Source organism: Electrona antarctica, assembly GCF_951216825.1.
Source record: "Electrona antarctica genome assembly, chromosome: 2".
Classification (NCBI taxonomy): domain Eukaryota; kingdom Metazoa; phylum Chordata; class Actinopteri; order Myctophiformes; family Myctophidae; genus Electrona; species Electrona antarctica.
Window position 1 is genome coordinate 33,019,571 of NC_136807.1, and position 15,221 is coordinate 33,034,791.

The 15,221-nt window shown below is 40.7% G+C and overlaps 1 protein-coding gene across 2 annotated transcripts in view; it reads right to left on the reverse strand.

Moving 5' to 3' along the window:
- The window catches only part of LOC306940906 (rap1 GTPase-activating protein 1-like), a 109,033-nt gene extending 95,657 nt beyond the window's left edge, over positions 1-13,376 (reverse strand). The window contains exons 1-2 of one of the 2 annotated variants that reach the window (XM_079526163.1): positions 13,271-13,376; positions 1,864-1,938 (exon numbers count right to left, since the gene is read on the reverse strand). The gene's annotated coding sequence lies outside the window, so the exon portion shown is untranslated. The remainder of the gene's footprint in view (positions 1-1,863; positions 1,939-13,270) is intronic. The other variant, XM_079526164.1, reaches the window with a different exon arrangement.
- Positions 13,377-15,221: the final 1,845 nt, after the last annotated feature.

Below are 15,221 nucleotides of genomic sequence, written 5' to 3' on the forward strand. Positions count from 1 at the left end.
ATTGTATCTCTCACAGTAGTTCTCTTACTCTGTTGTATCTGCAGATTCTGCACCCGTCCTGACTGCTGTGCTGCCTCTGGCATCAGAATTTCCCTTTAACACAGTAGCTGTGCGGCAGTTTGGGATTATGTGCCTTGCTCAGGAACAATTTGACACATGCTGTGCAGACTGGCAGCCTAAGGGGCGGACCGGGGAGAGACCTAATGGTCTCTCTACCCACTCAGCAATGGGCGCCCTTCCTTCAGCTAATCCTTCAACAATGGCTTGTTCGGTTCACATTTAATCAGTGAAAACGTCGTCCGAGTGTCACATTAGATTATAGAGTTCGCGAAAGTTCCACAAGTAGCTAACCTAATTCCCCCAAAATCGAACCAATGATGACATCATCATGCTGTTTAATGTCTGGCCACCGCTGAAATCAAACCCTTTTTATGAGCGAAAACAGAAAACTGGTATAGAACATATCGCTGGTAATCCTATTTCAACATCTATGAATAGCCCAGTTTGTACAAATACAGCACAATGTCTTCTAAGTTTAATAGTGTTTTACTTTTGCTTAAACGCTATATTTAACATCCTCCAATGCCTGTTAACCACAGGAATCCTAGTGTTCCTATTCTGGGACAAACTTGCAGAACCGCAACAAGGCGCCTTGTGAGCTTGCAGATCAGCTTTTTGGGTTGAGGAGATATGGTGTAGAGGGGAGAAACAGGAGGAGAGCATCTTCAGATCTGAACATTGAATACTGCCATGCATCACTGCTCCCCTAAATAGCAAAGACTTTTTACTCTTTTCTGTGTAAATAGTTATCATCAAGACCATAGTACAACTACAAGACATGAGCATATTATAGACCATACCACCAACCACTACATAATATAAATAGATACCCAACTCTCCTCTCTCTTGACCTATTTATTTCTGCTGAATCCACAGCTATAGATACAGTACGCATTAGTCATAATACATACAGCGTACTGCCTACTTTATCATGAATGTCCTGCATGTAGTCTTGCACGCTATGCTAGAAACACAATGAGGCTGTACTGCACTGTGAGGGAGGCAAGCAACTGTAGACCAGCGGCTCTCAAAGTGGGGTCCAAAGACCCCCAGAGGTCAATGGGGTGATTCCAACGGGGGTCTCCACTCCCCCAGCTAAACGATAGTTGGGAACTAAATAGACCCTTACGGGTCTGAAACGATTGAGAGTATATTATTATTATTATAATAATTATAAGGAATATTAATAGCTGTATACAGTAATATAGGGGGTGAGTTGGGTATAATATTGTGCCTTTTTCTCTCCCCTTTTAATGATGTAGGGGTCACGCACGACTGCTATGAAAGGTGCTACACTACAAATAGTTATTATTACCAACTCTCCTGGTTAGTTTGTAGCTCTAAATTGATTTTATGGAGTGGCTCTAAAGAGGCTAAGCTGTCTATAAGAGTGTCTGTCTGTCTGTCTATGTCTATCCAGACTCCAGAGCTAATGTCACAAACCGCTGGACCGAATCCCAATAATTTTGGTTCGCTCATGTTCTATAAATATATTTAACTTCAACTTGTTTTGTTTTTTAAAGGAACCCATTTGGGCATGTATGACATCATCGGCTAGACTCCTTCAGAGCCAAGCTCTGCCAATTGAGTCATGTCATAAGACGACTGGCATCATAGACTGCCCACATAAAGTCCAAGATCCATGCGAGGACATACCCCCGTTATTGGACTCCACCTTGTTTCGATGACTCTGTCGTTTGTTGACTAGGGTTCACGTCATTTACTCTGATCTTGCACTTAGTGAAGTGGCTCTGGGTAAAGAGTGTCTGCTATGCCTAAAACTGTAACTGAAGGTACAATTACCTTCAGTGGGACCTGCTGGGATATCAATCCAACTCCACAGTATCCAGGAAGTCTGCGGTCACGTCCGTCGCCTGGCTGGCAGGATGGAGACAACGAGAGTAGAAATATAAGCAATGCAGGCGTTACCACATGAAACATTAAAAGCCATTTCATAGATCGGAGAAGGGATGGGGGAATGGTTAATAGAAAAATATCAAAAAGCTTATATATATGATTGCATCAAGGGTGCAAGGCGCTATGGCTGAGACAAGATGAGTTATCTAAATGTTAATAAGGATGACTTCAAAGACACATCGGCACACTGTAAACTTCTGAGTGTCGTCTTAAAGAGTGTGCGGATCAATGAACCCTAAAAAGGGTATACTCTCAGTTAAATTAACGCTCAGGAATTTTACAGTGTAGATGTTGAAACACTTGAGCAACTGCATCCGGTATCAAAGACGTGAAAACAGAGAACAAACAACAACGATCAAAGAGACAGAACAGAACACTGCACGTCTGAGTAGGCCCGTCACAATTATATAATAATCGCTTGATGGTAATTATTTGAACTAATTGCAATTATTTTAGCTTAATTGTTTCCTTTCATCTGTATAAAAATGGCTAGATGGCATTAACAGAAATGTCATATTTATATAATTATTTTCACATCATTGTCAACGCTCATTTAAACACTTTCAACCTGGCTTCTCCATTATGGGCATTTATCTGAAAATAAAGGTTGAATAGAGGAAAGAAGCGCTGCCGTGGTCCTTGTAGTTGTGAAAAACAGGTGCTCATTGGCGAGGGTTCAAACATGAACAAATAAAAATAAGTCCAATGCACTCTGTTCCAGTCAAGTGAAAAAAGCCTTTATTGTAAGTTCAGTCACATAACTCACGAATAGATTTAACCAATATTTATTATAGAATGAGAATACAAGTGTGCATATAATATCTTGCTACATTTTTCTCCCTGCTCGGCACAATCAAACACCATCATTAAACATTAAGAGCAGGGAGATAGATACAATACAATACAATAAAACCCCCATGGGGAACATAAATAATAGTTACATGAAGTTACATGAATACAAAGCAGTAAATGGAACAAGCTGGACCAGCTCATAACAAACATTATTTATGAACCATTGAGACCCGTGTCATATAATGAGTTCAGGCATATAAAAGAAGTGATATCACAGTTTGTTTTCTAAATCACTTGCTTTTCGATGTGCACAGAGTGCACAGTACATCATTTTATTTGAGGATTTAAACAGCAGCAGGTATCGTTTCTGTTCCGGGGGTATCGCGAGATTTGGCTGCCAGACAGGAAACGGTGGACAGTCTCGCGATACTTGGCACGTTCAGAAACGTACTTAAAAACAGTACGTAGTAAAACATTTGAGTACTTTTTCCACCAGTGTCAGACAGACGGAGCCGATCAACGAGACAGAACCCTCTCCACGTCTTACAAGCCACTCTCTGTTAGACATGTGTCCTGTCTAGTCCACTCCACAGAGAGGAAAGCACACGGATGCAGTCGGGACATGAATTATTCAGCAGGGAGGGAAACCGATGCACTCCCATTTCTAAAAATAAAATAAAAAGACAACAAGTATCAACATGAGCCTCTAAACACGGTGTGTTGTGTAGTAGTGTAGAGACAGGGTAATTAGGATATCACAGCTAGGACTAGTGAAAACAAAATACAAACTAGTAGGATCACAAGGGGATCAGCAGCCGGCAACCTCAAGGTAGCAAAGCGTAATACCACATTTGTTCAGTCTTCTTACTCAGTGAGGGATACACTTGTGGAATGACCTACCAACTGAAATAAAAAGACAAACTGATCTCAAAATATCTAATGATGAAGTTAAACTCTGGTTGAAATCGGGCCAGAGGTGCGAACATTAATGTTAGGCACATTTTAAAACTGTTATTGCTTTTGTAGATTAGTCGTATTTGTATGTAATGTTTTTGAAAAGATTGTTTTTAGGTAGATCATATTTGTATAGAAAGTCCTAACCAGGGACTATTAGCCTTGGCTACAAACAAACCCATATACAATGCAACGGTTTCATGTTTTTACAACTTGAAGTTGTTACATTGTTTTTTGTATAAACGTATAAATAAAAAAAATGTAATTGAGATAGGTTTCATGTTTGGAGGACACGAGTACAGAAGCAGGCTATGTACAGTATGGCTTATCTGTGTGTATCTCGCAAGTTGGTAGCTCTTGATGAAACATATACCTACTCAGCCAAACCATTTAACGTTCTGTAGGAAGATTACATATTAAAAACAAATACAATCTGATATCTAATAACAATAAATGCAGAATTATAATTTATTGAAAATGACGTAATTAATCTATCTTTCAAAATCATTTGATGGGTAAAAGGAATCTTATCCGTTATTATTCATTAATGTTGATGTAATGTTGGTGACGTAATTAAGATATTTTTCGATTTCGGTTTATAACTGGCTGTCAATGGTGACGTAATTACGATATTTTTCAATATTGGTTGGGTAACAGGTAACGTATGTATGTATACATGTATGTAAGTTGAAATTACTATACTGTGGTCAGCTGGCTTTTTTATGTGCGTATGCTCGGAGGTATATATACTGATGTTGATTAAGGTTACAATATATACATGTATACATACAGACATTACCTTTAATTCACCCGACACTGAAACATATCCTAATTACATCACCATCGACAGCCAGTTATAACCCGACATTGAAACATATCTTAATTACATCACCATTAACATCAGTATATATACACTGTACCTCCGAGCATACACGTGCATTCGTACGAGCACGACCACAATATTTGCGCGCTCTGCTTGCGCAAGTAACTAGATAAAGTGCCCCTCGGGGCACAGGTCTCCAACAGGCCAGGTCAGGTTGTGGCCTCCTGGTGGCGCTATAATAGGCCAATGTGAAAAGGGTGCCATTTATTCTCACGCCTTGGATGGCAATTGGATGATTTGAGGCATTTTGTTCCAAAAAGGTGTTTTGCAAAAATCCACCCGTTGGTGGTGCTATAACAGGCCAATGTGAAAAGGGTGGGACATATTCCTCAGCCTAGTAGGAAAGTCTGTGAAAGATTTCACATAAATTGCACGCTGCGTTTATGATTTGAGGCTTTTTGTTCAAAACGGGCCAATCCTGCAAACTTTGAAAGCCCATGTTAGCCAATTATGATGGAATATGAAATATTGGACCGGTCCGTCTTGAACACATGACTGTAGAGATACTGGGTAACGATTTGTGTGATTTTTGGACAGAATCTGGAGGAGTAATATAAAAAAATGTGTTTTACAAAAGTCGGCCTGGTGGCGCTATAACAGGCCGTTCTGGAAGATTTGGGGCAGAGGTTCACGTTGGCATCCAGGGAGTGTGTGTGTAGCTGGTAACAGACGGACGGACACACACACGCACACATGGACTCACACACACACAGACGGAGTGCAAAACAGACTCTCTCCCCATGCCTTCGGCCTGGTGGAGACAATGAAGCAAAGACAATGATAACCAACAGATTCAATTATTAGATGAGTTTCCCCAGCGTGTACTGTACTGTATTTATTACCAAAACATTCTCTTCTTCATGTTCCTATCTCTCGCTCTCATTAGTCACAGTTTATCAAAGCCCATGATATGTAATTACCTCCAATAAAATCCATTTACTGTGGCCTGTCATCAACGGTCAAATCATTGACCGTGATAATAACAGAACACGCTTGAATATGAAACATCAGGGCTATAATTTAGAGTGGGTTCAGTACCAATGTGACACAGCAACTATGATTATGTAAGAACACAGCAAAGTACAGCAAGAAGTAGATTACACTCTTAGATAAGGGTGGGCAATATATACCAATATATCGATATCGTGACTAGTTATCTTCTGGGATTTTGGATATCGTAATATGGTTATTATAGGTTTTGACTTTTCCTGGTTTTAATTATTTTTATTTGACACGTTCAAAAGTAGGAAAAATAGTGGCCAGGACCATCTTTCATAAACACAGTTCAGTAGCTGCAGCCTACTTTACCAGTGAAACAGACAGCCTACTTTACCAGGGATAAAACAGCCTACTTTACCAGGGATAAAACAGCCTACTTTACCAGGGATAAAACAGCCTACTTTACCAGGGATAAAACAGCCTACTTTATCTATGATGAAACAGGCTACTTAATCAGTGATGAAACAACCAAGTGTCTAGTGGGCTGTCAATGGCCTCACATACACCAGCATATTAATAATCCATGGGAATATGGCAAAGCTTTAGAGAAAGCTGTCTGGAGGCTTCATGAGAATGAATTATGAGTCTAGTCTCAACACATCAAATCTTTATGGTTTGTACTGGTTTGTACTGCTCTATACAGTAGATTGTCAAGCTGTCAGGCTTTATTTCTCAACAATGACCGGCTGGCCTGAATGATCCCTTGCTTAAAGGGATAGTTCAGATTTTTTTAACTTAAGTTGTATGAAATACTTGCCATTAATATAGTGGTTGCAACTGTATTAATTGATTGCCCGAGTCCTGTGGTGGGAGTTCTGCTCTGGTTTTGGTGAAATATCAAGTAGTTCCGGTCATTTTGTGGGGGGCACTGGGGGCCACGCAGTAAAAGTAAATGAATCCACAAAACTAACGTAATTTGTATTGTTGATCTATTTCTAAAATATTAGTGCAACTTCCGTTCTTTTTTTACCCCTCTATCACACAGAACTATGTTTTTTGTGTCCATATCACTACGCCCAAAAAATAGTTCCATGTGATAGAGGGGTCAAAGTTGAACGAAAGTCGCACTAATATTTTAGAAATAGGTCAACAATACAAATTACGTTCGTTTTGTGGATCCATTTACTTTTACTGCGTGGCCCCAGTGCCCCCCACAAAATGACCGGAACTACTTAATATTGACCCAATATGATTCAGCCTGGAGGTCAAGACGCCAACCTCTAAACTCTCTATAGCACCTGTATCAAAAGTGCTTTCCGATGTGATTGTGCATAAGACCCAGTCACACACATATTCACACACACACATTCACATAGACTCTCAACTCTACTGCTCAACGGAAGCAGTAGAGTTTCAGAGCCGGGGATCGAACCGGGAACCTTCCGATTCCCAAGACATACCTCCGTCCAGAGCCACTGCTGCCAGCTCTATTGGCAAAAACCTTAACATATGAGCACAGTATCACCCTCGAACACTGAGTGATCAACATGATCATCCTCAAGGTAATTTAATGCAGATCAATTAGTTAGCTTAGCTTGATTAGCAGGGATACTTTGAGTTTCAAAAAAGGTTAAAAAAAGAAAGTCAAATCTAGCTCAGTTTTGATCTATACAGACAAATTGCCAACCACGTGGGATTGATTAGCGATGCATACTGTATCAACCCGTCATGTCTCAGGTGGTCAGCAGCACCAATTAGCTGCCTCCCTGAGGCGGCTGGTCTCCCAGGATTGGCCTGTCTTCATTATTAGAGATGAGACTGAAAGTGCCTGACCCACAGGCATTTCCACTATAGGAGATATCTCAGATGTAAAAAATAAACAAGGCTGCCGGTGGTGTCAGATAAATCTTATGCCTAACTTGGTTGAATGCTGTGTCGTGCACAGGACCGGTAGCAGCCAATTTACAGTCCAGTGCACTGTACAAGCTTGAGCTTCCAAATCTTCAGTGCACGACACAGGTGTGCAACTAAGTGTAAATCACGATTAATCAACCGAACATCGACATTCTGGAAGCATTTCTGTAGAGACCCTAGGCACAATGGTAACGCGTGCCCTGTTTTTAAAAAGGGGGGGGGGGGGGGGGGGGGGGGGGGGGGGAGTAGTCAGTCCCTTTGTAGTTCATTTATTTTACTGAGATGGTAGGAATTAGGAAAGCTGAGAGGGAAGGTCTGGGAGGACGAGCACTTTGTAACTGGTATGCGTTTATTTCTATAGCTATCTCAGGAATGCCTTATTGTCTCCACCAGGCCGAAGGCATGGTGAGAGAGTATGTTTTGCACTCCGTCCGTGTGTGTGTCCGTCCGTGTGTGTGTCCGTCCGTGTGTCCTTCCGTCCGTCCGTTACCAGCTAATCTCCGGCACCGTTAACCCGGTCGATGCCAAACTTTGCACACACACTCCCTAGATGCCAACGATGAACCTCTGCCCCGCATTTTCCAGAACGGCCTGTTATAGCGCCACCATGAGGCAGCTTTTCACATTTGTTACCTAAAACTGCACCGATCTGCGTGAAACGTTGCATGCACACTCCCTAGAGGCCAAGGACAAACCTTTGACCTGCATTTTCCGCATCTGCCTTTTATAGCGCCACCAGGAGGCCGACTTTTGTAAAACACATTTTTGGATATTACTCCTCCAGATTCTGTCCAAAAATCTCACAAATCGTTACACAGTATCTCTATGGTCATGTGCTCAAGTCGGATCTGTCCGATATTTCATATTCCACCCTAATTGGCTATAATTGCCTTTCACAGTTTGCAAGATTGCCCCGTTTTGAACAAAAGCCTCAAATCATGAACACAGCATGCAATTTACGTGAAATCTTTCACACATTTTCTTACTAGGCTGAGGAATATATCCCACCCTTTTCACATTGGCCTGTTATAGCGCCACCAACAGGTTGATTTTTGCAAAACAGGTTGATTGGAACAAAATGCCTCAAATCATCCAATTGCCATACAAGGCAAACATGTTTATATTACTACTAAACATTTTGCCAAACATCTCACACAGTCCTATCCTCCTGGTGGAGACCTGTGCCCAGAAGGGCACTTTTTCTAGTATTTGTTCTATGTTGGATCCGAAGATTCAGAACCCTAGTCCCCCGCTCGAGTGACTTCACACTAGTTCACAGTTCCTTTTGCTCTGGCAGAGCTAGGCAAGGCAGCATCTCTGTCAGTGCTCCATCTGCTTGGAATGAGCTCCATAAGTCCTTAAGGATTTTATTTATTTTGACCTACTATTGACCACCTTGCACCTGCACTCACTAGTGGCTGGCTGTGCAAGCTCTTTTTTTTATCAAACCATGGCCCTGGGCCTTGGTTACAAACAAACAAACACCTCCTAGAGCAGCCAGTTAGGATCAAAGCCGTTCAGCATTGGCAGTGTGTGGAGCTCAGGTGTAGATGGGTTCCCTGAGGGCAGGGGTCATGGAAAAGGGTCTCGTAAACACCAGTGAGCCCCACAGCTACACAGATGCTCCCACACAGCACTCGCTTATTCTTTACAATCTATTTTTTATGAGCAAAGTACAATTTTTTTTAGGGGCGCTAGCCCCTTCTATAAACAGCTTTTGTCCCCACACGTCTCAAGATTTGCCATTGACAATGAACAGAGAAATTACGTCAGAATTCTGCTAAATATGACTTCAATTAAGCATCAAAACATTAAACGCCATTGACATTGAAAGGAACATTTACGTCATATGTAAATGAGCAAATCAGCTAACCAATCACAGGCAGCAGGCATTATGATAGGCCAGCATGAGATGATGCATGATGATGTATGATGATAAGACCTGATAATTCCATTAAATGACGTAAATTAAACATCAAAACATTAAACGCTATTGGAAGAGTTACGTCATACAGTATGTAAACGAGAAAATCGTCTAACTAATCACATGTTGGTGGGAGCGCTTGGCCAATAAGGGACCACGACCACCTAATGTACCTTATGTAGCAATGTCAAATGTCCGCTAACATAAATCGATGACAAAAGCGCCCCTCATTTCACACGGGTGTGATTTTTCACTTGAAACTGAAGCCATTTCAGTCCACAGATGCAACTTATGGACAAAGACAGCAAGTCAATGCAGATCTAAAGGTGTTGGATATCAGGTCAATACACTCAGACACAATACAGACCAAGCACGGTAGCACCTGCCTGATTGTCCTTTTGTGCCAGCATTTCTCTCTTGTAACTTAACCTTTATTTAACCAGGAGAAAACACATTGAGATCTCTTTTCCAAGGGAGATCTGGGTCACATACTGTAGAGCAGTGCAATTACAAATCTACAAGAGAGAAACAACATAATAAAAGCTATGAATAAATAAACCGAATTAAAGCAGCCATAGCAGATAGAAAGTGAAAACAACTACCAGGCATCTAAAAACATTGACCAGTCATGTACTGCCTCCAGCTCTTTCATTCTGGATATAATCATCTCTAGCAGGATGATCTAGTTTCAAGACACTTAGATCATTCCAAGCCCATTTTCCAGCTTCTGTATGGGCATTGAGTTCTCTCTTACTGAACCACAGTTGCTTTCCACCCTGCTCTCATTCAATACAAGGCTAGGCTGATAAGTCTGGTTTTAGCAAGAAAATTATTCAGCTTATTATTCAGCTTAAAATTATTGAGTTTATTATTCAGCTCAAAATTATTCAGTATACTTGTTGATTTGCAGGTTGATTTGGCCAGGTTGTCGAATCACTTTCAACTTGACGTCCCTATTTTGGGCATACCACAGGTAGAGAAAAACTTTTGCACACCTACAGGTAGAGTAGAGGCTTAGGAGCAGGTGCGTAGGCAAGTGCACATCAATAATAAAATGGAAAAATACACCCGCACACTGCTGATCTGCTCGGTACAAGAGGCAACGTTTCGGTCACTGATGACATGATCATCGTTGATTACTTCAGATCAACATTGTATTTTGAGGGGGCTAGCCCCTCCTGTTTGTTTTTCAACGATGCTTGTTTAAGAAAACACCATAGACAATAAAGAGAAATTTAATGTTTGTATTTTGTAAAAATTCTGTATTTGTGGATAAATGAAATAAGTAATGTTTTCTCCTTTTACAAAATATCAGTTAAAAGTTAAAACATTGTTTGGCTGAGCACTCTCCAAAATTAAGAGCATCGGAGATGCCGATCCCAAAGATCTGGGATCGGTTGGGGTTCAGAGTATGATGGGTGCAAACCCAAATGCACAACAATAGCAAATCAAGTCATCCTGTCAGCACTTGCAAATAAGTATGCAACACCTTTAATAACACACAGCTGCAGAAGTAGACAGCCCCAGACCTTTCTCAGCATTTCTGAGAAAGGTCGAGACATGTGGGTGTGTGAACTGTGAAGTCATGGTTTCAGGACATGGGCCAGTACATCTACATCTATCTATGTCATGCATGATCACGCCCAAAAGTGTGAACTTGACACTGTAGGTTCTGTTGATACCGTAGGCTTTTTAACAGGTTAATGAATACTAATGCAGTGATGTAAATAGGTTTTCAATGTAATGGGTCCCGAGACCCAGGGGTTGTCTTTTAGATGAGTCCCAGGGACATTTTGAGTCCTAGTTCAACGACGTTAGAGTACAGTACTGAGGATCTTGCATCCCAGGACCCCCGGAAGGTGTCATGATTGCGTCCTTTCTCAATTTAGTGAGTCTAAGGATGCAGGATGCCGGCTATTTGCATCACTGAGACTAATGATTCTGAACAGGAATGCACTCTTGGTAATGAATAGTCAATGTTCCTCTTAATCTAAATCCAGTTTGTATTAAGTTTAATTTAGTTTGTAAGTACATTAGAGCACCTGCCCTTCCACAAGTCTGTGCATGGCCCTGAATCAATATCAAGCAGAGGATTTTGTATTATTCTAAAGAAATCCAATATCAAGTCACCTGTTTGTTTATGAATGAAATAAAACTAATGGGATCTCACTGTAGTCTATGCTTAATAAATTAAAGAAATGGGCAGGATGAGTATATTGTATACATTGATTGTTTTGTACAAAAATGATGCACCACCTTAAAACACTGACTGCACTGTCACCGTCCGAAACATAAGGCCTGTAGGCTATTAATTTGCCCCCATCAACAATAAGAAATACATGTTCCAAATTAATTGATGCCAAGTATGATTGATTGATTACATGTTAAAATATCAAATCATGCTCAACAAATCACTTTTATGATGTTTCACAAGAGAAAATACTTTTTGGACAGTGTCAACAGAGTGGATGTTGCCAAATGGAACATCAAGTTATTACATATGCTAGAGGGTCAACACAAGAAAATCTCAGCATAATAAGATATGCAACAGCCTGACAGAAACATGATGCTCTGCCAAAGAAATAAATCATAACGCAGCCACATGAATCATTAAAATCTTCTACAATAATTTGACTAGAAGCTAGGTTAATAAATGTCATGCTAATACCGTAAAACGTCAAAAACAGCCAATAGTGTAGGATACCCATAAATCAAGTGTTACTAGGATAAACGGATAACCTGACATATTGCTTTCAGCCAAGAAAGACAAATGCATTAATCAACATCTCATATGGAGGTCTTGCACTCACACACTGACTGACACTTAAAGCCAGTAGTTTATGTTTTAACAGTGGTTCTCAAAGTGGGGTCCAAAACAATAGTTAATGTACTGTAGCACCACAGTCATTTTAACCACTTCGTCCATATTTTGTGTTGACTATTGATTGAAACATTGCAGATATACAAGCTGACAGCACATCACTTTGTGCCACACTGCAACCTTGTACATATTGCTTGTACAAAATAAATTATTGAAAGTATCGTTTTTGTTTTTTTAACACAAATCTTCTCTTCTGGGGGTCACTGGCACAAAACATTCAGATGGGGTAGGTGCCTAAAAAGGCTATAGGCTACCTCAGTAAATGAGGTTTTACTGTTTAGTGAACGACTGGGTTCGGTACAGTAGCTTCGGGTTCATCATGCATGATGCATACTGCATGTTTGAATGGACTGGAGAAGTGCATGTAGCATGCATTGTTTTTTTTTCTTCTTCTCCAAAGGCGTGCATAATCCCACAGAGACCACGCTTAGCGTGCAGAGAGAAAGGCAGAAAGCCCATTCATCCATATACGCTCGCTCGCTGCTTCATTTCATTGACAACGTGAAAAGCAGGCTACACTACTGACTGTACGTTTAGCCTCTTCTCTTCATCATCATACAATGATAAAACCCATTACACGACAGCCTACAGCTGCGCCATACGCTGTGGGCGTGTCAACGCAACTTTTGATAACAGTCAAATTATCCACTTTTGTTTAAGTGCATTTTTAAAACCAAATGCCTGGTTCTCAAGTGGGCTCGGTACCCGCGGGGTCATTAAGGGCGTTATCCCCCAACAAAATGAGGAATAAATTAAACACTTTAGCGTTGCTTTATTTGAAATGTTGGCAATTCGAAAACATTTTAGAAAAAGGTTGACAAATCCTCCATTGGATCCCTCCTGGCAACCAAATCAAATAAGGGGCCTGCATAACCATGAAAATGTTTGAGAAGTGAACTACGTACTAGGCCATTTATTCTAGTTTCTACACTATATTATTAACCCAGTAAAAGCCGTGATGTGACATGCAGAATGAGATATAGATACAGACAGTAGCCTACCGTACCGTGCACTAGAGAGGAGCTGTGCAGTGCAGTGTTGTCAATGTCTTCTCATCGGGCACAGTGGTGCTGCTGCTGGGGCGAGTTAGTGTGCTAATAGCTGTGTGAGAGAGGGTGTGTTTGTGTGTAGACTAGTTGTGTACTGCGTGTAGTGATGTTGAATGGAGGCTGTGCTGAGTTGCCTAGCGACGAAACGACCAATGAAAACATTGTCTTAGCATAGCCAGAGGATAGGATATCCCACAGATGGAGGGTTCCCAAATCCCAGTGTCTTGAGACAATTTCTCTCAACTTGTTGATTTGACACTTTAAATAACATTGAATTGAAAATACATTTAAAATGTCAGAATTTCTAGAAAGCTCAAACACAGTTAGCAAGTTCTACAGTTACTGTTAAGTGAGTGAAAGCATATTACTGAGTGAAAGCATATTATATAATTAAGACTATATCTCGCAGCTGAGACCAGTTTGAATTAACATCTCACAGTTAACTGTCCTGTAAAAATGATTATATAGACTAGGAAGTTGGTTCCTGTGTGTATGGTGTGGTGTTTATTTAGTTGTATTATAATATTATAAATTCGAGCATCAGGATATACCTATATCAGAGTATAACCAGGGGACCAGATGGATAATTAAAAGTTCTTATTTATTGATGGCAATACAGTGGCATGGCAGTGAAACAATGATGATGAGTGAGGTGATGATGATTTTACGCTATAGGAAAACAAAATCAACCAAAGTACTTACAACATGGGGAAGGTAACTTACAACAAATGACAAAACCATAACTAAAAATGCCAAACAAACAGGTACTAAAGGAACATACAATCTGATGAGCAGAAAATGAACAAACTTAACTTAAAGGGAAACACCACTCATTTTCAACATTTTACTATGTCATTAATATACCTTAGAGTTGTTGTGTGGAAATATTATCTACTCCTAGAACTGGAGGTCTGAAAAAAGTCAGTAACATTATGAAGTACATCTCAGTGACATCACAAAGATGTAGGCTACTTCACGTTACTGATTTTTTTCCACAATTTCACACTGAGGTTATAAATATATCAACATAGATCTATAGACTAAATCTCAGAGTTTCTCTAAAACTGTTGCTGAGTGCTCTGCATGAAAGTAGGCTTAGCCTAAGGCTACAACCTCTGGAGGAAATTAGTATTCTATGATTATCACTAAACGTACTGTGCCCTCTAGTGGGCGCATTGTGTAAGTAAAAGCACAGAAAGCAGCTGTGCTTGCAAACAGTCTGGTGGTTCACCCAGTTACACCAAGGGGCCCTTGAGGGCGTTCCAGGGTGTCCTCAGAAAAATGAATAGTTTAATTATATCATTTCAAAATGTATTACATACTACTATTGTATATGCAAAACTATAGTTTCACTTTGCACGGTTATCTCCCGACATACAGTAAAGACTGAATTCTGCGCCAAATCTAATAATCTAATATAACAATGTAAAATAAAGTAAATATTTTCATTGGGGGTATAACATTAGTACAGTATCAATTTGGGCGAATTCCCCTTAAACAGTCAACAAGTACATTCAAAGTCTGATCCAACCCTACAAGCCTCCTCGCTCGCTCAGATCAGCAAACACAGGGAGGCTGACAGAACCTTCACTAAAACAGCCGGGACAACGCTCCACACGTCCCATGCAGATTCTTCTCCCTTCTGGCTCCAAAACTATGGAATGAACTTCACATTGCAATCAGAACTGCAGAGTCACTCCCAATCTTCCACCACAGTCTGAAAACTCACCTCTTCTGTGGCAGCGGTGGCCGAACGGATAGCGGCGCGGTCTTGATACCGGAAGGTTCCTAGTTCGAATCAGCCGTCCGACACGTTAAAATTACCACCGCTGAAGTGCCCTTGAACAAGGCATTGAACCACTACGATGAAATGTGTTCTATGAGCAGGGCCTGGCTGGAAACAAGTTC